Source organism: Protobothrops mucrosquamatus, unplaced genomic scaffold (assembly GCF_001527695.2).
Source record: "Protobothrops mucrosquamatus isolate PMUCROS unplaced genomic scaffold, P.Mucros_1.0 scaffold2685, whole genome shotgun sequence".
In the NCBI taxonomy this organism is placed as follows: domain Eukaryota; kingdom Metazoa; phylum Chordata; class Lepidosauria; order Squamata; family Viperidae; genus Protobothrops; species Protobothrops mucrosquamatus.
Genome location: NW_015388732.1, coordinates 55691 through 79790, shown reverse-complemented (window position 1 = coordinate 79790; position 24100 = coordinate 55691). Strand labels below are relative to the sequence as shown.

General features: G+C 44.6%; 1 protein-coding gene across 1 annotated transcript in view; it reads right to left on the bottom strand.

The window, feature by feature from the left end:
- The window catches only part of SLC25A25 (solute carrier family 25 member 25), a 41457-nt gene that overhangs the window by 16126 nt on the left and 1231 nt on the right, over positions 1 to 24100 (bottom strand). The window lies entirely within an intron of this gene.

The following is a 24100-nucleotide window of genomic DNA, read 5'->3' as shown; positions in this document are numbered from 1 at the left end:
GAAGAAGAAGAAGAAGAAGAAGAAGAAGAAGAAGAAGAAGAAGAAGAAGAAGAAGAAGAAGAAGAAGAAGAAGAAGAAGAAGAAGAAGAAAGGAAGAAGGAAGAAGAAGGAGGAGGAGGAGGAAGAAGGAAGAAAGTTAAGTAGGTGATAGAGAAGGACTTGCTCAAGTCCAACCTTTAAGCTGCCTTACAAGATGTGGGGTAGGAAGAGCAGGTGACTGAAGCAGCCCATATTTGGGAGACAGAAGGTGCCAACTTTTAAGCCGGGCAGCTCCAATTCAAGGTCATCTTGGGTGACTGTCGGGGATTAAACTCCGCAAACTTTCAAGAGCGGCTGCAGGATAGAGGACATAATGGGGATGGAGAGGGGGCCTGAGCCGGCAGAATAAGGCAGGGGTGCATATTTATGCTCTTGGGCAGGGCCTCTCACATTTGCAAACTTGAGATGTGTGGGCTTCGACTCTCAGAATTCCCCAACTTGCATGCTGGGAGTTGAAGTCCACTGAGAAGGGAGGGAGGGAGATAGGAATGGAAGGAAGGAAGGGAGGAAGGAAGGAGGGAGGAATCAGAGGAAGGAAGGAGACAGGAATGAGAGGAAGGAGGGGAAAGAGAAGGAAGGAAGGAGGAAAGAAAGAGGGAGGGAGGAAGAAAAGAGGGAGGGAGGAATGAGAGGAAGGAAGGAGGGAGGGAGGGAAGGAAGGAGACAGGAATGAGAAGGAAGGAAGGAAGGAAGGAAGGAAGGAAGGAAGGAAGGAAGGAAGGAAGGAAGGAAGGAAGGAAGGAAGGAAGGAGCAATTAATGAAGAGAAGGACCAGGGGGGACATGATAGCAGTGTTCCAGTATCTCAGGGGCTGACCCAAAGAAGAGGGAGTCAAGCTATTCTCCAAAGCACCTGAAGGCAGGACAAGAAGCAACAGGTGGAAACCAATCAAGGAGAGAAGCAATCTAGAACTAAGGAGAAACTTCCTGACAGTGAGAACAATTAACCAGTGGAACAACCTGCCTCCAGAAGCGGTGAATGCTCCAACACTGGAAGTTTTTAAGAAGAGACTGGACAGCCATTTGTCTGAAATAATGTAGGGTTTCCTGCCCGAGGATTAGATGACCTCCAAGGTCCCTTCCAACTTTATCATTATTATCCCAAGGAACTCTCGACAGATAGGCCAAGCAATGCTGAAATCCGCTCGCTCCCTTCGCCCAAGCTGCTTTTACCATCCACTTGTTCCTGTCTCACTGACTTCGAGCCTCTCCTTCCTCCAAAGGGCTTTAAATTCTATCTCACTTGGGGGGGCGGGGGGGGGTGAGAAACCCAGAAATGAGAGCTGGTGCTTTAACAAAATGTCAGGGCACCTCTTCTCCAGAGGGGACAAATGTCGGTCCCCTTTTCCTTTCCATCTCATTTTTTTGGGGGGGATCTTAAAATTCCTTTTAATAGGGCAGCCCTGCGCTTCCCTGCTAAGATACTGCATGATTTACGAGGGGGGGGGGAGGCACCAGGCCTCCAGGCCAATCTGAATTTACACATTCTTGGCCAGTTCTCGCTTGGCCCGGCTCCGTCATGCCCAGAGCGTGCCCTTTCGGAAAGCCAGGCTGGCTCCCAGCCAGGAACACTCCTCCATTAAAAGAAAAGAAAGAAAAAAAACCGCAACCTGATATATTAGAATGATCAAACCAGGAAGGAACCGGCCATTTGGGCTTTGGGGAGGGGACTTGGGACAAGGAAAGGGAACAGATTATCTGTCAGCCCACTTTAATGACCTGAATTGGAGGAATTGCTGGCTGAGGTTTGGGGCGTGCCACCATACACCTTCAATTCAATCAGTCAATCAATCAATCAATCAGTCAATCAATCAATCAGAATAGAGCTGGAAGGGACCCTGGAGGTCTTCTAGTCTAACCCCCTGCTCAAGCAGGAGATCCTAGAGCCTAGACCATTTCAATCAATCAATCAATCTCAGCAGAGCTGGAAGGGAGCCCGGAGGTCTTCTAGTCTAGCCCCCTGCTCAAGCAGGAGACCCTAGAGCCTAGACCATTTCAATCAATCAATCAATCAATCAATCTCAGCAGAGCTGGGAGGGAGCCTGAAGGTCTTCTAGTCTAACCCCCTGCTCAAGCAGGAGACCCTAGAGCCTAGACCATTTCAATCAATCAATCAATCAATCAATCAATCAATCTCAGCAGAGCTGGGAGGGAGCCTGGAGGTCTTCTAGTCTAACCCCCTGCTCAAGCAGGAGACCCTAGAGCCTAGACCATTTCAATCAATCAATCAATCAATCAATCAATCAATCTCAGCAGAGCTGGGAGGGAGCCTGGAGGTCTTCTAGTCTAACCCCCTGCTCAAGCAGGAGACCCTAGAGCCTAGACCATTTCAATCAATCAATCAATCTCAGTAGAGCTGGAAGGGAGCCTGGAGGTCTTCTAGTCTAACCCCCTGCTCAAGCAGGAGACCCTAGAGCCTAGACCATTTCAATCAATCAATCAATCAATCTCAGCAGAGCTGGAAGGGACCCTGGAGGTCTTCTAGTCTAACCCCCTGCTCAAGCAGGAGACCCTAGAGCCTAGACCATTTCAATCAATCAATCTCAGCAGAGCTGGAAGCGAGCCTGGAGGTCTTCGAGTCTAACCCCCCTGCACCTTCTGACACTTAAAATCATCTTACTCAGCACCAAGATTCTGGTGCTCAAGACCAAAAGCGTGGCCAGTTCCCAGAATTGTCATCATAAACGTCATTTAGAAAGAAAGGAGGAAAAAAAAAAGGAAGTCTAAGCAGGAAACGCCACGACAAAATCTTTAAGGGACATTTAAAAAAAAAAGCAGGCCAATTCTCTGAAGAAGGCCCCAGCTCATTCTTTTCACAAAAATAGCCTGGCAAGCAAATTGTGCAGAAAAAGAAGGGAGGGGGGGAAGGTCCCCTGTAATAAACCCTGACAAATTAAAGTTTAATTAGGCCTCTGTCCCTGGCATACTCAACCTGGTCCCAGGCTTAATTACTAACCAAACATAGAAGAAGCTGCCGGCAGCCATCTGCTCAACTAAAACCCATCATGGGCTAAATATTTGGGGTGGGGGGGGGGAGTTAACAGGTTTGCTGCCCCCCCCACTGACATTTCTCCCCCAGTTTGAGAGAGACACTCCCAGCATAAGCTGGCCAGGATAGTTGGAGATCTTGATATTCTTGAGTTTTAGAACCAGGAGAGCAGATCCTGATTTCAAACGAACACCCCTTCAGCCAACAACCTAGCATGGCTGGTGGGATGGTCCATCATTAAATCAGCCCCCCCCCCCTCTCCCCAATATTTCTTTTTTTCTGGAAGCCTCTGCGGTACTTTGGGAGAGAAATTCTGCCCTTGGCACAAAGGTGTGTTTTTTTTAATCTCCAGCTGTTTCTGCTACAGCAGTGGTTCTCAACCTTTTTAATGCCGCGACCCCAACCGGTTGTAAGTCGAGGACTAAACCGGTCGTAAGTCGAGGACTAAACCGGTCGTAAGTCGAGGACTAAACCGGTCGTAAGTCGAGGACTACCCAACCGGTCGTAAGTCGAGGACTTTCCCTGCTCGGGAGCACCGCGCATGCGTGGTTCCGCCCCCTGCGCCGGCCAAGGCGTAGCTGGCAAGCGGCAGAGACGGAGCAGGCCGACCACCAGCTGGCCCAGCCCAAGGGAGGTGAGGCACCCGTCGGAAAAGGGAAAAAAAATGGCAGACAAAAAAAATGGCGGACAGCCTTGCTTGGCGACCCCCGTGAAATGGTCGATCGACCCCAAATGGGGTCCCGACCCACAGGTTGAGAACCACTGTGCTACAGGATCCGACTGAGAAATACTCAAGCCAGCGGCACGCTTAAGAAGAGGTGAAAGAAACAGGGAAGGTGCAACGCGATAAGTCAAAAGGTGGAGAGCATCCAGTGATCTTAAGGCAACTGGCTCATGAATTGGGAGGATTAAAAACCAAAGGAATCAAACAACCTGATACCGAGTAAGGAACAGGACAGAACGGAATAACAGAACTGAATAACAAGAGTTGGAAGGGACCTTGGAGGTCATCTAGTCCAACCCACCGCTCAAGCAGGAGACCCTATATCATTCTGGACAAATCTCTTCTTCAAAACTTCCAGTGTTGGAGCATTCACAGCTTCTGGAGGCAGGCTGTTCCACTGGTTGATTGTCCTCACTGTCAGGAAATTTCTCCTTAGTTCTAGCTTGCTTCTCTCTTTGGTTAAGTTTCCATCCGTTGCTTCTTGTCCTGCTTTGAAGAATAGGTTCAAGGATCCTCCTCCCAGGCAAATCCGGGAGAATAATAAGAGTAACAGACTTGGAAGGGACCTTGGGAGGTCTTCTAGTCCAACCCAGACCCTATGCCATTTCAGTCAAACGGCTGTCCAGTCTCTTCTTGAAAATAGAAGCTCTGTGAAGGAAATGGCACTTAGCCAAGGAGAAAAGCTTCCCGCAGTCAAGAAATAAAATGTTTCAGGGAACAAAAAAAAACCCTCTTGGAAAGTTGCTTTCATGAAGTGTAAAATTACAATTCGACAGACTCTCCATTCTCCACTAATCAGCACTTATCGACATGCACACAAGGGACTACTTGTCCAGTTTCTGTCCCTGTGAAAAGAAACAACTTCATTGTTTTGTCCAAAGATTTCTGATCTTGGCTGAATTCAACTTTCACGTACACCACGCCGAAGTTCAGCTATCTTGTCTAACCAGGGTGTCATCCACGAAGCTTGGACTATAAACAATAGGGCAACACAGGGAGTTTCACTCTGTAAACCGTGGTTTATGACTTGTCCATTCTAGACAATAAGAACAGGGCGGCAGACCGGATCAATGTTGGTCCGCTAGACTCAAACTGCCATCATTTCTTTTGAACTCTGCCGATATTCAACTAGTTCAGCACTTTTTGGCTTACTCACCAATCCTATAACTAAATTCCTCTTGTCTCAAAGCAGAACTTACTAGAAACCACAACGGGTTGCCAACCCCAGGTTAATCCCGGGAGTTCCCCCAGAATTCCAGTTCTGAAACAATTTAAGATTTGAACAAAGATGGTCCCATTTTGACCCAATCAAGCTGGAATTGATTGAGGAACCACAAGACTTCATCGCATCAATGGAGATTCTCAGTCATTGAGGTCATAGTTGTCCCAAAGAGCTTTTTCCAAAGGCATCTGGACTCTGTTTTTCCATGAAGACATTTCGCTTCTCCTCCAAGGAGCTGAAGAACTGAAGAAGATTCTTGGAGGAGAAGCGAAATGTCTTCAGGAAAAAACCAAAGTTCAGTGGCTTTTTGAAGCAACCATGTCTAGTTTAATGAAGAGAAGGACGAGGGAGGAAATGATAGCAGTCTTCCAATATCTCAGGGGCAGCCCCAGAGAAGAGGGAGTCAAGCTATTCTCCAAAGCCCCTGAAGGCAGGACAAGAAGCAACGGATGGAAACTAACCAAGGAGAGAAGCAACCTAGAACTAAGGAGAAACTTCCTGACAGTTAGAACAATTAACCAGTGGAACAACCTGCCTCCAGAAGGGGTGAATGCTCCAACACTGGAAGTTTTTAAGAAGAGACTGGACAGCCATTTGTCCAAAATGGTATAGGGTTTCCTGCCTGAGCAGGGGGTTGGACTAGATGACCTCCAAGGTCCCTTCCAACTTTATTATTACTATTATTATTATTACTATTACTATTACTATTACTATTATTATTATTATTATTATTATTATTATTATTATTATTATTATTTTCAAAATGAGCGTACCAACACTTGGGATTATTAAAACAGGAAAACTTCTTTCCTGTTTTAAACCAGGAAAACATCTTCTGGGGGGGGAACCTTCACAAGATGACCTATTTCTATTGAAATGATACAGGCTTTCCAAACAGAAGTTGCCTTTCCTATCTCCTGAAAAGTGATTCATGATTAATTTCCCAGGGAAGGGATGCATTTTCCCATGGAGACAAGGAGAGAGAGAGAGTTACAGAGAACTGAAGCCCCTGGAGGAAGGGACGGAGACAACAGACACTCCAGGATTATATTATCCCACCCAACCCCAGCTAAACCAACAGCAACTTCAAAACAAGACTCAGACTGAGAATAGAGCTGGAAGGGATCTTGCAGGTCTTCTAGTCTAGCTCCCTGCTCAAGCAGGAAACCCTATATCATTCCATACAGGTAGCTGTCCAGTCTTTTGTTAGAAATCTCCAGTGATGAAGCACCCACAACGTTTGAAGGCAAGCCCTTCCACTGGTTGATTGTCCTCACTGTTAGGAAGTTTCTCCTTAATTCCAGGTTGCTTCTCTCCTTGATTAGTTTCCATCCGTTGCCTCTTGTCCTGCCTTCAGGCACTTTGGAGGATAAGTTGACCCCCCCCTTCTTTGTGGAAGCCCCTCAAATACTGGATTATTGCTATCATGTCCTTCTTTTCTCTAGACTGGCCATCCCCAAATCCTGCAACCGTTCTTCGTATGATTTTGTCTCCAGGCCTTTAAATCATCTTCGTTGCTCTTCTCTGAACTTTTCCCAAAGCCTCAACATCTTTTTTGTAACCTGGATGCAATATTCCAGGTGTGGCCTTACTAAGGCTTCACAAAGCGGTACTAAGACTTCGCATGATTTTGATGCTATGCCTCTGTTTATACAACCAAGGATTGTGTTAGCTTTTTTGGCTGCTGCCACACACGGCTGGCCCATCCTTAAGTGATCATCCACTAGGACTCCGAGGTCCTTCTCACAGTTACTGTTTTTGAGCCAGGTTTCACCCTAATCTGTACTTGTGCCTTTGGGATTTTTCCTGCCTGGGTGTAAAACTTTGCAGGACGGAACGACCAGAGAAATCAATCTCTCCCTTCAAAACGAGAGGAGGTGCTCTGAATAGGATAGTTGGACCGATCCATCATGTGCCCATTAGTATTTCACCAAGCTGGGGAGGGTGTGGGTGGGAAGCAAGTCTGGTTAGAGAAGCGAGTTGCCCCGGTTGGCTTAAGGGGAAGAGTCAACACAATCACGTCCGACTGGACTATGGAACTGCTTTGATTGCACGGCGTTTAACTTTGTTTGTTCCCGAGTCTCTGAAGCATCTCAGCACCAGATCTACTAATCTTGGCAGGGTCCAGGGTGGGTTGTGGGTTTTTTTTTGTTTTGCAGAGTAAGAGAGAGAGAGAGCAAACAAAAGGCTCTTGAAATCAACAGATGCTGCAATGCGGGCAGGCAGGCTCAGCAAACATTACTTCTGTTCCAAATAGGTGAAGCAATTTTATGACACTCGGGTCTAACTGGGATTATCCGATCCGATGACCGCAGCATAAACAAAAGAGACATGGGGGGGGGATCGACGGCCGAAGGGTGCTTGCTGCCTGCCTTCCTCTAAAGGACAGCCCTCTCATGAGAGGGCTAAAAGAGGGACCAAGTTTTAAAAATTAAATTAAGTTAAATTTCAAATGCAGCATAAAAAGCAGCGAGTGGAGTAGTAGAGGTGGAGGGGAAATCCCCATTCAAATCGTGATGCAATCGTGAGGTTTTTAAGACTTGGGGGGGAAAAAGATTTTTGCCGGATGCGTTCGAGAACTGCTGAAAAAGCTTTCTCCTTGCAGAGTTTGGGAGATCCCGGGCTTTTAGATCCAGGCAAAACCCTTGATTGCACACTTAAGGGAAGGAGTATCTCAAAGCCAATGGATTTCTTCTGTTAGCTTCTCCTTCCAGCCCGGGGGTGTCCAATCTTGGCCACTTGGAAGACCTCTAGGCTTCAACTCCCAGAAATTCCACAGCCAGCCCATGGAAATCCTGAGAGTTGAAGTCCTTAAAGTTGCCAAGGCTGGACACCTTTGGTCTAGAGACCAACCTTCTTGTCCACAAATCAAGGCTGGTGACAAAGTTGATGGGAATGTTGTTCAGCAACAGATCAAGCGGCAATGTCCTCTGTTTGTGCCACTTTAGAGTGTTCAAATTCAGAGCAAGTACACTCTGTATCCAAGGAACAGGAGCAACAGGGCAGAAATGCTTCAAGCCTCAAAAGCGGCATTCAGCAGACCTTTGAATCAACAGAGCAACGGAAGAATACGGGAATTCCACAGTGGGTAATCTTGTACAAATGTCCCTCCAACACATTGGAGATTTGCGTCCTTCCCAACAGGGTTCTCCTGCACCAGTGAGGCCACATTGCTAGAGAATTAGGGGGTGCTAACATTGAAGAGATATGGAGGAATAGAATTAGTGGAGTACAGTATAGAAGAGTATAGTATAATATAGTAGAGTAGAGTAGAGTAGAGTAGAGTAGGAATAGAATAGAAAATGGAGAGAATAGAATAGAATAGAATAGAATAGAATAGAATAGAATAGAATAGAATAGAATAGAGCTGGAAGGGAGTAGAGTAGAGTAGAGTAGAGTACAGTAGGAACAGAATAGAATAGAATAGAATAGAATAGAATAGAATAGAATAGAATAGAATAGAATAGAATAGAATAGAATAGAATAGAAGATGGAATAGAATAGAATAGAATAGAGCTGGAAGGGAGTAGAGTAGAGTAGAGTAGAGTAGAGTAGAGTAGAGTAGAGTAGGAATAGAATAGAATAGAATAGAATAGAATAGAATAGAATAGAATAGAATAGAATAGAATAGAAAATGGAGAGAATAGAATAGAATAGAATAAGAGTTGGAAGGAATAGAATAGAATAGAATTAGAGTAGAGTAGAGTAGAGCAGAGTAGAGTAGAGGGGACCTTGGAGGTCATCAAGTCCAACCCCCTGCTCAGGCAGGAAACCCTACAGCATTTCAGACAAATGGCTGTCCAGTCTCTTCTTAAAAACTTCCAGTGTTGGAGCATTCACCACTTCTGGAGGCAGGTTGTTCCACTGGTTAATTGTTCTAACTGCCAGGAAGTTTCTCCTTAGTTCTAGTTCGCTTCTCCCCTTGATGAGTTTCCATCCGTTGCTTCTTGTCCTGCCTTCTGGGGCTTTGGAGAATAATTTGACCCCCTTTTCTTTGGGGCAGCCCCTCAAATATTGGAAGACTGCTATCATGTCACCCCTCGTCTTTCTTTTCATTAGAAGCAAGCCATTTCTAGATGGCTGTATTTCCAACTTCCTATACCCCAAAGTTTCAAGAACTCGTCTTAAAAGTAGCCTAATCATAACCACAACACAAATACCCCCCAATGTTGTTCTTACAGTTCCTGATTTCACACCTATCTACCTATCTGAGACCCCTTTAAAAACTGCCTCCCGAATTTTAAACTTTGCATATTTGAACTGCAAAAAGATGAAGAGCAACGCTGAATGTTTACATCCCTGATAAAGTGAGAAAAAGAGTCTAAAGGAAGCTCCTAGACCTAGATTAACACAGCAAAGATGTGGAAAATTTTTAACCTCGGTCCACAAGGGACTACGCAACCTTAGAAACCATTAACCGTGCAAGCTTGTCTCTTTGCTATGTCCTAAGCCGCAGCTTAAGATACTCTCATCTTTGGGGCATGTTCCATGTAACTGATCTAAGAGATTTTGTGATAATTAATTTCTTTCTTCCCGGCGTTAAGGTTCGCCTTAGAAGATATTTCAAAGGAAATATCCAGGTTCTTTCTGGAGCCTTGACAGATGTTTGGCAACTTGAAAGTATGCTTTGACATTTTCTATTTGTTATTGTTATTGTCCTCACCTACACTGATAATTCTGGAGATCTTATCAGGCCAGATGAACATCTAAAACCAGTTTGCCTCGATTCTTTAAATTCAGGTGCCTTATTATACAACCCTGGAAATTTTGGAAAGGAAATGTCAACTTTTTCCGAACGCATTTTCAACCTAGCTTTATTTCCATGGATGCCTAAAAGATTTAAGGCTGAGTTTCTCCTAGATGCTGCACAAAGGAAGCCCACCTCCAGCTGTGTCCCTAGAATTAAAAGAAGCCATCCAGAGGTTCAGCACTTCTTCTACATTTGTAGGGGAGAAAGAACTGAAAGGGGTACCAGCAAGATTAGCAAAAATGTTTAAAAACATGTCAGGTGGATGTTGGAAATGTAAACATGAGTCAGGCGCGTATTATCACGTTTGGTGGACTTGTGATAAAGTAAAGAATTATTGGAAAAAGACACATACTTGGCTAGAAAAGACGTTGGGAGAACGTGTCGACTTTAAACCTGGAACTTTTTTTTTTATTAGGTATAATACCAGAAAAGACTAATAGACAACGCTTTTATTTGACTGTGCATGTCACAACAGCGGCAAGAATTATATTTGCGCAGCATTGGAAAAATGAAGGCATACCATCAGATGCAGAAATGATCAAAAAAAAAAAATTCTAGAATGCGCAGAGATGGACAGATTGACTAGGAGACTGAAAGAAAAAGAAGAAACAGGATAGTATCAAATTTGGGACTTATTTTATCGATGGCTAGAGGAAAGAATAAAGGATTAGGAATTAAATATGTATTAGCGAATGTAAACTCAAGACAGCACGTTGGTTGAAAAATTATTACTGTATGTATGGGGGGGAAATTAATAAAAACTTCTACACACAAAAAAAAAAAGAACTGAAGAGGTAGATAAATCCTCCTTTTTACATTGTTAAGAGGGGAACATAGCACACATCGCCTCTCCCCCCCACGTCTTACTTACATCTCCATCCTCTCCTCCATCCTTCCTATAAGGTGTGAAAAACTTCAGCAACTCAATGCTCTCTTCTCAATTCTTTTTAAGCCTCGCTTGCTCACCTCAGGATAGTAAAAGTTCTACGTATCCTACAATATTCACTCACCACCATCAACCTTCTTTCTGGCGCGTTACAATTTTAATCCAGCTGTTTGTTCAATGGTACCGAGTGGCTGGATTCCAAATTGGAAACCGAGGCAAACCTTTTGAGCGTGCTAGTCGACAGAAAGGGCCCCCCTTCGTTTTTACGTATCTAACCGTGTAGATTTTAATTCTACGCCCTGCTGCAAGCATCAAGGTTGATTCTCAGCTCTCCTTGTGACCAATGCGAGGAGAGAGCACTAAGGGATCTGCGGGCTATCAGGGAATCTCTCACGCAAGGCCACGAGATCCCAAGTTAAGTCACAAATCCTCGCCAGGAGCAGTTATTTAAAAACCTCCCCTTGTGTTATCAACCTGGAAGAGTATCAACGCTACCGGCCTTCGGCAGATAACGGAAGCGATTCAAGAATGGTAGCTAGCGCAAGAATATCAGATGGAGAGTTGCACCATGCCTGCTGAAACTTCTTGATGCGTGTGTGTGTGTGTGGTTTTTTTTTCCTCGTCTGCATTAAGTGTCACCAAGGCTCCCATATTCCCCCACCGGCTTTCTCTGAAGCCCCAGAGGCCCCAGCCTCCCCTTCGCCCCACCCTCTCGCCACCCTTCCCTGCCCCGAACGGGTCCCGGCCGCGGACCGGCGTTCGAAACGTTTACCTCTGCGAACTGCTCGGCAGGCCCGACCACCAGGAGAATGGTCGGCCTCCTTTCGGACGGATCGGCTTCTTTGTTGTGCAATTTTCTAGGCAGCTTGGGCGCTTGGTCGGCAAGCGTGGGGAGTGGGGGTCCTTCTTGGGCCACATCCTCCGGGGGGGCTCCGGCCAGGCCCTGACACCCAGCCCCAAGAAAGAGGGAAGAGAAGACACGCCAGAACGACTGCAGCATCCCTCGATCCCCGGGGAAGGGAGAGGCGGGGGAAGGATGCTCTCGCCGGGTGGAGAGACGGATCCGCTGTGCTCCAGGAGAAGGAATCGGTCCTGCACCGACCGCTGGACGCTCAGCCCTGCCAGAGGCTCATGCTGCAGCTACACTAGCTCTCCTGCTTGGCTTTGAAAAATGCTGGCCGGGTGTTGTCGTGCCTGGACTCACAAACAGGGAGAAAAAGGAAGGTAAGAGGCAGGAATGATGGAGCCCCACGCTGGGTGGCAGCTGCAGGATTTAGCCGGTGGAGCCTGCCCCAACTCATACAATGCACGTCAAAGCAGCAGCAGCAGCCCTGATGATCCAGCCTGCATTCTCACTGCAGCAGGGCCCGGCCAATCGCCGCGCCCAACACTAACAGGTTCATTATTCAAACCAGTCGCCTCGGGCCAATCAGAAGAGCCGGTGACTGGACAGTTTCTGGCTAAGCAGACGGGGGCTCTGCGGAAGAGGTGCAGAGAGCAGCCTCCCTCCGTCTGGAGGCTGCACAGCTGAGAGAGGAGCTCTCAACAGAAGAAGACACTATAATAATAATAATAAAGTTGGAAGGGACCTTGGAGGTCATCTACTCCAACCCCCTGCTCAGGCAGGAAACCCTATACCGTTTCGGACAAATGGCTGTCCAGTCTCTTCTTAAAAACTTCCAGTGTTGGAGCATTCACCGCTTCTGGAGGCAGGTTGTTCCACTGGTTAATGGTTCTAACAGTCAGGAACTTTCTCCTTAGTTCTCGGTTGCTTCTCTCCTTGATTAGTTTCCATCCATTGCTTCTTGTCCTGCCTTCAGGCGCTTTGGAGAATAGCTTGACTCCCTCTTCTTTGGTGCAGCCCCTGAGATACTGGAACACTGCTATCCTGTCCCCCCTCGTCCTTCTCTTCGTTAAACTAGGCATACCCAATTCCAGCAGCCTTTCCTTATATATTTTAGCCTCCAGTCCCCTGATCATCTTCCTTGCTCTTCTCTGCACTCTTTCTAGAGTCTCAACATATTTTTTACATCGTGGTGACCAAAACTGGATGCAGCATTTGCAGCATATCCTTCGGCTCACCCACCCACCCACCGCGAAAAAAATATGTTGGACAGAAACCACAGATTCTGCTTTCTATGCCAGATGCTGAAGGCAGCTGTTGGGTCTGGCAAACGCAGACGGGATAGGAAATGAAAGCTTGGCTTTACCAAGGCATTGTAAAGTGGTATTAATGAAAAAAAAAGTGCAACAACAACAGAAAAAGTCACTACCACTACCACCTCTGCAAGAAAAGCACCAAGCTCAGAGAGCACCGGGGACCCTCCGTTCAACACCTACAAATATTCTCCTTTGTTGGTAAAAAGATGCCACTTTCTCCAGCCTTACCCAGAGAAGATAAAGAAGGCGAGTATTTTTCCCCCCTTACTAACTGTTTTAAGCAGAATATAACAAGCATTCCAATTAAATAGCTTGCTTCCCTTTCCAAGGCGAATAAAGGCCAAACCAGACCTGGATCTTGGCAAAAAAAAACGTACGTTGGGTCCGGCAGAGAATCCAGCTCACCATGCAGAATTCAAGAAGGCAGTCTGGGCATGCAAAGGGAGAGATTAGATAGTCTTCTCTCTTGTAGGTTTCTGCTTTTGACATGATAAAACCCCACCAAGCTGCCCTGCTTAGGTCTGGTGTGTGGTGCCATGCCAGCAAAACCAAGGATTCCATCTTCTGTCGCCCTTTGGGTTAGTTAAACCTGGTTAGGCCCGACAAAGTTTAAATGGACTCTCCTGTTCACGATCGTCAAGTGAAGGAGCTGACTTCTTCCACCAGTTTTCGTCCTTCAGTTTCCAGAATTAGTAATGGAGCACCCCCCAAAAAAGGATTCTTTGGCACAACGTTCCCAGCAAATAACAGAATAACAGAGTTGGAAGGGACCTTGGAGGTCTTCTAGTCCGACCCCCTGCTCAAGCAGAAGACCCTGTATCATTTCAGACAATCTCTTCTCGAAAACCTCAATGATGGAGCACCCACAGCTTCTGGAGGGAAGCTGTTCCACTGATTAATTGTTCTCACTGTGAGGAAATTTCTCCTTAGTTCTAGGTTGCTTCTCTCCTTGTTTAGTTTCCACCCACTGCTTCCTGTCCTGCCTTCAGGTGCTTTGGAGAATAACTTGACCTCCTTTTTTTCGTGGCAGCCCCTCAAATATTGGAAGACTGCTATCATGTCACCCCGAGTCCTTCTTTTCTCTAGACTGGCCATCCCCAATTCATGCAAACCGTTCTTTGTAAGTTTTAGCTTCCAGTCCCCTGAATCATCTTTGTTGCTCTTCTCTGCACTCTTTCCAGAGTCTCAGCATCTTTTTTTTATATTGCGGCGAGCAAAATAGAAGACCAGGGGGGAAAAAAGAAAAGAAAAAATGGATAATGCAGAGTCCAGAGGAACACAATATTGGAAATATTGTCAGGAATAATAAGAAGGTAGCAGGGTTGGCCAAAAGAAGAGACACGTATCCCCAGAGCGTGTGTAAAAAGAGAAGGCTGAAGAGTTTTGGTCCATACATTATTTGTAAAACTTTCCTGCCAAAACCATATAGGTAGGCATATCCTTTTACCATCTCTGATGGAAGGCAATAAGGACTGCAAGTCCTTCTACATGCGCTTCCTAATTTTGACGAAGGATGAGACGAAGAGCAGGCGCTAAGATCAAAGCAAACTTGTTCCACAAGAGTCGCTCTTTCCGCCCTAATTCAGGACATACTTCTTTCATGACACATCCGTTTTTCAAAGGAAGGCGAAGTTAGATTTCTTTTATTCCTTCCTGCATACAGATGGAACCCTCCATCCACTCCATTGGGCAATTGAGAAAGATAAAAAGATAGCGTGGAGAATGTTGTTGGTTTTTTTTTTTTTAATGACAGTTTCAGCAGATCGGAAAAACGCGCTCCTCTGCTGAGCTCATAGGGAAATTGCAAATGAGGGTTTTTCTGCGTTTTCAAACATTGGTCAACTCGGAGGGGGAAGCAAGATGCTTATGGGGCAAGCAGGGAAATAAATTTCTTCTTGGGCACCATTCCCTTTCAACCTTTGGTTGACTTTGTGAATTTCCAGCGTTATGCAAGTGGGCAACGTCTGACCTTCTGGTTCAAATTCGTATTTTGTTGCATTTGTGAAGGAGTCCATCATGTATGGAGGAAGACTTTATACTGGCAAGAGAAAACGCTATCGACGTGGCCCAATACTGGGCAAATGTCATTTGGTTTTATTCTTATTTATTCTGCATACCTTTTACAGGAGCTATAATTCAATGACCTATTTTATACCTGCTTTAATTGCTCTGTGTTGAAGGTTTATAATTTGTGGGTGCTTCTGATACAAATAAAGAAAAAAAAGTGAGCTCCTGAAGAACCAAATTAGACGAAGCAAATACAGCACAAAACGGACGTGGCTTCTCTGTAATACATTTGTTTTCGGTTAGTGGAACACTGTCAAAAATGGCAATGCCTCTCCATCTTTCTATTGTATGACCTTGTCTTCAAAAAAAAAAAAACCCACATCCTTCTCTCGGATCTGTATTCTTTACTATGTAGCTTTATTCATAAACAAAACGCCAGTATCGCTTCCCGTTCAGACAAACATCAAAATGATTCAAAAGTATCACGTGGCCGTATAGAAACATAAGAGAGCAACAGTAAATAATCGGGAAACCTGACTAAAATCAGGAAAAAGGATTTTTTTTTTTTTAAAAAAAAAAAGCAGCTTTCATTTCATAATGGAAGCTGTTCCCCCAATGCTCAAGAAAATAGCGGCACAAGGTGGTTAAGACATCCAGAAGATCTATTATTGCTATGGTGGGCACTAACAAGGAATCCCTTCAAGAATCACAAAGTAAGTAGCTGAAGAAAGCAAATTTATTGCTTTCTGCCTGAGTTACAAAAATCAGAATCACAATAGAGCTGGAAGGGACCTTAGAGGTCTTCTAGTCCAGCCCTCTGCTCAAGCAGGAAACCCCAAACCATTACAGACAAATGGTTGTCCAGTCTCTTCTTAAAAGCCTCCAGTGATGGAGCATTCACAGCTTCTGGAGGCAGGTAGTTCCACTGGTTAATTGTCCTCATTGTTAGGATGTTTATCTTTAATTCCAGGTTGGCTGTTCAGCCTCTTCTTAAAGACTCCCAGTGATGGAGCACCTTCTGAAGGCAAGCTGTTCCATTGATTCATTGTTCTTATTGTAAGGAAGCTTCTCCTTAATTCCAGGCTGCTTCTCTCCTTGAGAAGTTTCAATCGGAACAGAGCTGGAAGGGACCTTGGAGGACATCCAGTCCAACCCCCTCCTCAAGCAGGAGATCCTACCATTTCAGACAGGTGGCTATCCAGTCTCTTCTTGAAAACCTCCAGGCATGGAGCGCTCACAACTTCTGAAGGCAACCCCTTCCACTAAATTGTCCTCACGGTCAGGAAGTTTCTCCTTAGTTCTAGGTTGCTTCTCTCCTTGATTAGTTTCCATCCGTTGTTTCTTGTCCTGCCTTCAGGCGCTTTGGAAAATAGCTTGACTCCCTCTTCTTTGGGGCAGCCCCTGAGATACTGGAACACTGCTATCATGTCCCCCCTCGTCCTTCTCTTCATTAAACTAGACAGACCCAATTCCAGCAACCGTTCCCTTATATGTTTTAGCCTCCAGTCCCCTGATCATCTTTGTTGCTCTTCTCTGCACTCTTTCCAGAGTCTCAACATCTTTTTTACATCGCGGTGACCAAAACTGGATGCAGTATTCCAAGTGTGGCCTCACCAAGGCAGTGAATTAAGGCATTTGGAGATTTTCCCCAAAGTTCTTCCTGGGCATTTAGTCCTCCACTTAACGACCACTATGGAAACCCAGATTTCTGCCGCTAAGCCGGACACTTCTTAAGATGCTACAGTAGCTGTTCATATTAACCTGCTTCCTGGATTAGGATCTTACCATTCAAAAGGAACCTTTCCCCACTTAAAAAAAACAACAACCCAACTACCTCAAAGGAAGTTCTCCAAGTGACTGAGCAAGAATGTCAGGTTTTCTCACAAGAAGCACAGCCCTTAAAAGAGAATGGAGGGAGACATCCAGGTTATGAGCTTATCCAGGTTATCGGGCGTAAAGGAGAACCAGCGGTTTAGTACAGGCACTTTCCAAATGACTTCAACCTCTCCAAGATGCATTGCATCAGCGGACAGTGAGGAAAAGTACATTTAGTGCTCAACGTACGGCCACAATTGAGCCCGTTTCGGTTGTTAAGTGAGACACTTGTTGAGCTTTGCCCCAATTTACCATCCTTTCTTGCCCCCGCTTGTTAAGTCAATCACTGCAGTTATAAAGTTGCTGGCAGAGTTGTGAAGTGACCGTGGCTTCCCCGTTGACTCTGCTTGTCGGAAGGTCGCAAAAGGAGAACACGTGACCGTGGGACCCAGCAACGGTCGTAAGTATGAACCAGTTGCCAAGCCTCTGAATTTTGATCACGTGACCCTGGGGGGGGGGGAATGCTGCCAAGGGCGTAATTGTGAGTCCCTTTCTTTCCAGTAGTTCTAACTTTTGAACTGCCACTAAATGAACCGTTGTAAGATGAGGACTAGCTGTATACTGGCAGAACCTGCAACTTCAACAGAATTGAACAGCACTGACAGGAGACTTTTATTTTGCCCCCAGCAATTTTCTGGGCACATGAGAGTCACCGTTCAAATCCTCGCCCCCTTGCATGCTCTCCGGTGTGTCTAGACGGTTCTGGAAGCGGCCCAACTGCTACAACAAGCGGCCAAGAAAAATGAAGGCCTTTGCTTTGGTTTTAAGGTCCAACGGTTGAAGCGGAGGACCCGAAATAAAACTTGGCTCTAGTGAGCGGCACGGATTGGCGGATCGAAACGGCCATGGACATAATTGTGAAATATTCAGACGTTTCACTCGAGGGCCCATGATGTTCCAAAGGCACCAGAGGTGTAGCTAAAAAGACGGAAAAAAACAAGATTCAAAGTCCTCGTCCTGGAGGTTTCCCGATCTGACTCGCTACAGGTGAGTCCCCAGTTCATTTAGTGACCGGTTCAAAGTTACAACGGCATTGAAAAATGTGACTCGTGGACCGTTTTTCACACTTACCGACCGTGGTCACGTGATCAAAATTCAGATGCTCGGCAACCAGTTCATACTGACGACGGTTGCCGTGTCTCCTGGGGTCACGACATCCCCTTTTGCCACCTTCTCACAAGCCAAGTCAAGGGGGAAGCCATCTTCGCTTAACAACTGGGCTACTGACTTATCAACTGCAGTGATTCACTCAAGAAGGAAGATCGTAAAACGGGGCAAAACCGAGTTGAGGGCTACCTGTAACTGGGCAACAGGGATTCTTTTGCTATTTCCAAAGATAAGGGGGGCAAAACTTCACCTAGCAAATGTCGGGCTCCATTGTGGTTGTTGAGGACTTCCTATATACTTCTCTAGCGGTAGAAGAATTCAGAGGCTGGACTCCAGGCAGGAAGAGAGGATCCTCCAGCTCTACGGGAGAAAAGTCGAAAAGCCGGAGGAGGTTGTCACTCAAAGGGAGATGAAAGCATGACAGGCTAAGGAAGAAAAAAAATATGCCCAAGATGACAGACAAATTTAGCGACACCAAGAGGTTCACAGCAGACTCGATGGCTATCAACACAAAAGCAGAAAGCCCCTTTTGTGTACCCGGCCTGACTTTGATCTCTCTAAACCAGAGCTGGATTATGCCGAAAAGAAAAAAAGCAAGGATGCATCCAAGGCAGCCGAAATAACATTCGCCCCGAGAAGCAGGCGGAAGCGTGGCGCTTGCCTTTTTAACAAAGCTCGTAGAAATTAGCACTGCCCCTACATATTAGCGAACATAAACATTCACTGTCGGAATGTAATCGCAAGCCTGTTGGGTGGTTCAAAGCAACACAGGTTTATTTTGCATGACAATTTAATATCGGCGCTCCAAATTAAGCACAGAATTTTCTATTTGTCCTCCCTACAGCTCAAAAGTAGGGCAGAAGTAAGAACTCCTAATAGCTGAATAGAGCTGAATGGAATGGAATGGAATAGAATAGAGAATAAAGAACAGAATAGAACAGAGAATAGATAATAGAGAATAAAGAATAGAACAGAACAGAGAATAGAGAAGACAATAGAATAGAGAATAGAATAGAATAGAACAGAATAGAGCAGAATAGAGCATGGAGCATAGAATAGAATACAGAACAGAATAGGGAATAGAGAATAGAAGAGAGAAGAGAATAGAACAGAACAGAACAGAGTAGAACAGAATAGAGAACAGAATAGAGAAGAGAATAGAATAGAACAGAATATCTTTATTGTCACTGTGTAATTCACAACGAAATTAAGTAAACACTTAATAAATAAATCAAAAATAAATCTGTCCGGCCAACGGAAAGGACCTTAAGATCAAGCAATGTGAATCTCCTTAGGCCTGCTACAAACTCAGGTATTTCCCCAAGAGTATTTGCCCTCTGAAAATTATACAAAATCAACACATGGATGCTTTCGGGAAAGAAATCACTGCTCAGGTTTGGACAAAGCCGGGCAGATCAGCTCTCAAATATCCTCGTTATGTAATCCAAGAAAAACATGCCACCGTGGGCTCACAGAAAGATTAAAATACGCTGGGCAGAACTAATTATCTGCACCGTAAGCCGCAACGATGGCCTTTAAGCTGCTCTTCGCAGCCGCTCCAGCGTTAACAGACGAGGAAGCAACAGCTGTCAGTCAGCGACGAAAATTAAATACTCACGAGAAAGAAGTGGTTTGGCAAAGAATCAGAGGGCAGTCAAGCCTAAATATAAATTTCCCCGAGACTTGCTTTGGTTCAGCCTGTTTTTATTGCTGGGCTATTTTAACTGCTTCCTTCTTTTTTATAAACCAGCCAAGGCTGCGATAACGAAACGACAGTGCAAAATAAATTTTACGTCTCGGAGATCAGTATGTCTTCCTTTTTCCAAACAAATATACCTGGGACTTGGATTTTTAAAATAGTTCTTGCATATGTATATATATGCACGCTATATATACATATGTTATATATACACACATACATTTATATGGATGGCTCTAGATTGAGCTGATACAGGCAAAAGACTTCTCTCTCCCATATTTGGGCCGACAGGGTGCATCAAAGTAAAAAAGCATTCATCCTCTTCCCCTGTCTCTTGTAGCTAACAAAGTGAGAAAGAGCCTGTGGCCTAGGGGCTAACACATCTGCCTAACATGCAGACAGCCCAGGTTCGAATCTCAGAAGGGTATGTCTGGCTGATGAAAACTAAATAAAGTTTGAAATAGCTATCCCAGTACTCCCTTAATTCTTTGTTAGCAATCCAAATTTTGAAAAATACATTTATATATATATTTATATATAAAAATAAATCATAGACCATTGAGAATACATAGCGCAAAAGAGAATCTTGAGAGTTAAGAAGGTTGATACTAGATGGTATAAAGCTGTTACGGATCCTACTTGTTCTGCTTCGGATACCGTGACGGCAACGAAGAAAACCGGTCACGGAGAGGATGTGTGGCATCCCTGACAATACTGTGGACCCTGGTCAAGCATCCCAGACTGCAACTGGCACAGGCCTCTGATAAGTCAACATGAAGGTTAACAGCACAGTTAACTGCCCAAAGCCAACAAGGGTGGACCAATCGAGCCCGTTTGATAAGGGCTGAGATGCCAAAGCAATCATATCGAACTATGGCAAACAAGAGGAATGATTGAAGAGGGCATTTATTTACCCACCGTGCGAGGAACGTGCTTACCTACCAGTACAGACAGTCCTCGAGTTACAACAGTTTAATGACCACTCAAAGTTACAACGGCACTGAAAACGGTGACTTATGAGCATTGTCCACACTTACAAACGTTGCAGTATCCCCTGTGTCACACTTGACAACTGACTCATATTTATGACAGTTGCGGTGATCACTTTTTGCGACTTTCTGACAAACAAAGTCGAGGGGGGGAGGGAGCCAGAGTCACTTAACAGCTTAACAACTGACAGGTCATAAAATGGGGCAAAACTCACTTAACTGTCTCACCTAGCAATTTCAGGCTGAATTGTGGTTGTTAAGTCGGGGACTACCCCTATTTCCTTGCACGTATTTGTGCAAGAAATCCCCCCTATAGCTGGGGTTTGTTAATCTCAGAAATGGCCATTTCTGGAAAAGACCACACAAGACACAAAGCACAAGCCTAGTTCACAACGACAGTCCCTTGGGGAAGACTAGTTGCCAGCCTATTTGACAAGATTCTGATCCTTTCCGATTTCAGGGTTACGCAGTTGGGAAGCAGGCAACGCAAAACGCTCAGGACACAAAAGGCTTCGCTATCCGCCTTTCTTTGCATTAGCCTAAACACAACTGATTAGGAATCATGTTATGAGGAAGGAGGCAGAACGCCAGCTAGATAAAGCGTTGTTTATTTAACACTAGTGATGTACGTGCATTTTATAGGGTAATCAATGGACCGCGATGCACGCCTCAATGGACCTTACCGGCATTTGGAGGCTGGGAAAAAAATACAATTAAATAATGGGAAGGACAGCGCAAGCGGTGGATGAAGCCAAAGATACCGACACCCCTGCGAGGTAGTCCAGGCAGGAAACCAAAGCCATGAGTGCGAACACTACCTACGTTGTAAGGTTACAATAACAGAGAGCCTTGTAGGTGTCTTCCCCCCCACACACACACTAGAGAGGCTCCCACAATTGGGACCAGATTCTGTGCTCCTGTGCAAGACACTGAAGTGAGTTGTGCCTGAATTTATGACCTTTTTGCCATGGTTAAGGGAATCAGGGCAGTCGTTAAGCGAATCATGTGGTCGTTCAGCGAATACAGCTTCCCCCTTTGATTTTGCTGGTCTGGAGATGGCTGGGAAATTGAGCACGCGATTCCGGGCTTGCTGCAATCACACGTGCAGGTTATCAACTGTCCAAATTTTGATCACGTGACCAATGAGGATACTGCAAGGACCGCTCACAAGTCACTTTTTTTCTTCTTCTAGTGCCACTGTAACTTCCGACGCTAAACAAATGGCTGCAAGTGGAGGACTCCCTGAATCCATACACTTTTTAATCTTTCTGATCCTTTCATTTCTGTCAAGTTCTTTTTTGCAGGAGCTGCAAAAAAAGCCCTCCACACAATCATCCCATGAAGAAACAGTGCCCAGGTGTCAATACAGGCAAGTCCTCCGCTTACAACAGTTCATTTAGTGACCATTCAAAGTTACGACGGCACTGGAAAAAGGGACTTATGACCGTTTTTCACACTTATGACCGCTGCTGCATCCCCATAAACCACATGATCAGAATTCAGGCACTTGGCAACTGACTCACATTTATGACGGTCACAATGTCCCAGGGGTCACGTGATCAGCTTTTGTGACCTTCTGACAAGCAAAGCCAACGGGAGAAGGCAGATTCACTTAACAACCAGGTTACTGACTGAACTGCAATGATCCACTTAACTGTAGCAAGAAAAGTCGTAAAATGGGACACAATGTCACTTTACAAATGTCTCACTTAGCAACATACATTTTGGGTTCAACTGTGGTTGCAAATCGAGGACTACCTGTACAGACGATCAGCAAGTCACAAAAATCCAAAATAAACCTGGAAAATTTAACGAAAAAAAGAAAAGAAAAAGGCATACACCAAGCAGCCAGTCCAGGAAGGAATTCCCCCTGGGTGGGCTAACCCAAGTCAAGAAGAGTAACACACCGACACTTGTGTTTGATCCTGATAGCCAAATCTGGCTCGGTTTACCTTCCCAATAAGTAACCAAGTCGGAAGATCATATAAAAGCAATTTATTAGAGTACTCTGATAAAATGCAGTCTCTCTATGAAAAAGAGCCTTGAACCCCATGTTACATTTTTTTATATAGTTAACATAAGAAAGAAAAATGAAAGAGGAATGTTGATTGGACAGGATAAAAGTAACCTCTGCTTTGCATAGGGAATTAGTTACATCAAAATAGAATAAATGGAATAGAAAGAAGAGAGAATAGAATGGAGAATAGAATAGAATAAGGAATGGAATAGGAGAATAGACAATAGAATATAGAATAGAATGGAGAATAGAATGGAGAACAGAACAGAAACAGAATAGAGAATAGAATGGAATAGAGAATAGAATAGAACGCAGTATAGAATAGCACCAAATAAGGAATAGAACAGAATAGAAACTGAAAGGGACCTTGTAGGTCATCTAGTCCAGCCCCCTGCCCAAGCAGGAGTCCCTACACCATTTCTGACTGATGGCAGTCCAGTCTCTTCTCCAAACCTTCCAGGGATGAAGCTCCCATAACACGCAGTCAAACACGTTACACACTGGCATCCCATAACATCACCCACCTCCATTAAAATGTGTGACCCCAGAAGGGGCGTAAATTGTAAGGGGAAAAAAATATATATTGTTTGGAGTTCACAAAAGAGGCTGGCAGCCAGTTATCTGAAATGGGGGGGGGCTGGACTAGAAGACCTCCCAGGTCCCCTCCAGCTTCTATTCCTATTCCAAGATAAACCAGACCCCTCCACACACAAACCTTTTTGCTTCCAAGTCTCCATCCCTGCTTGTAAGTTTAGGAATGTTAAAAAAAGTTTATTAAACCTGAACCTTTTAAAAAGAGAGCAGCCTAAAGATTATATATACTGCTCACAAAAATAAAGGGAACATTTTACCAAGGAACTGAAGGGGTTTGCGTTCCCTTTATTTTTGTGAGCAGTATACATATATACAGATATATATATACACATACACACACACATATATATATACACATATATACACATATATATATTTAAAGTCAATCAGATAAAAATAAAGAACTCTGGGATGTAAGGTAAAAGCCTTTTTTTAATTAATTGCTGAGCTTTCGTTAACAACCTGTTAACATCATCAAAGGGCTAAATGAGAAGGGGGGAGTAAGCGCATAAATTTACTGTTGAACTGTTATGTAAATTTATGCGCTTACTCCCCCCTTCTCATTTAGCCCTTTGCTCTGATGATGTTAACAGGTTGTTAACGAAAGCTCAGCAATTAATAAAAAAAAAAGCCTTTTACCTTACATCCCAGAGTTCTTTATTTTTATCTGATTGACTTTAAATGTCCATACCTGGGATTCCAATATTCAAAATTATCAAAGACATATATATATATATACACATATATACATACACACATATCATAAAATGGATAAAAACTCACGATCACCAGGAGAATAAAAAGTTTAAAACTTTAATTTAAAACCAAGCTTTCGCTGGGAGCTCCCAGCATCATCAGGGTTAACAGCGAAAGCTTGGTTTTAAATTAAAGTTTTAAACTTTTTATTCTCCTGGTGATCGTGAGTTTTTATCCATTTTATACTATGAATTTACCCAGGAGTCACGTCTTCAAGGATATTGATACACACATATATATACACATATATACACATATATATACACACATACACACATATATATATA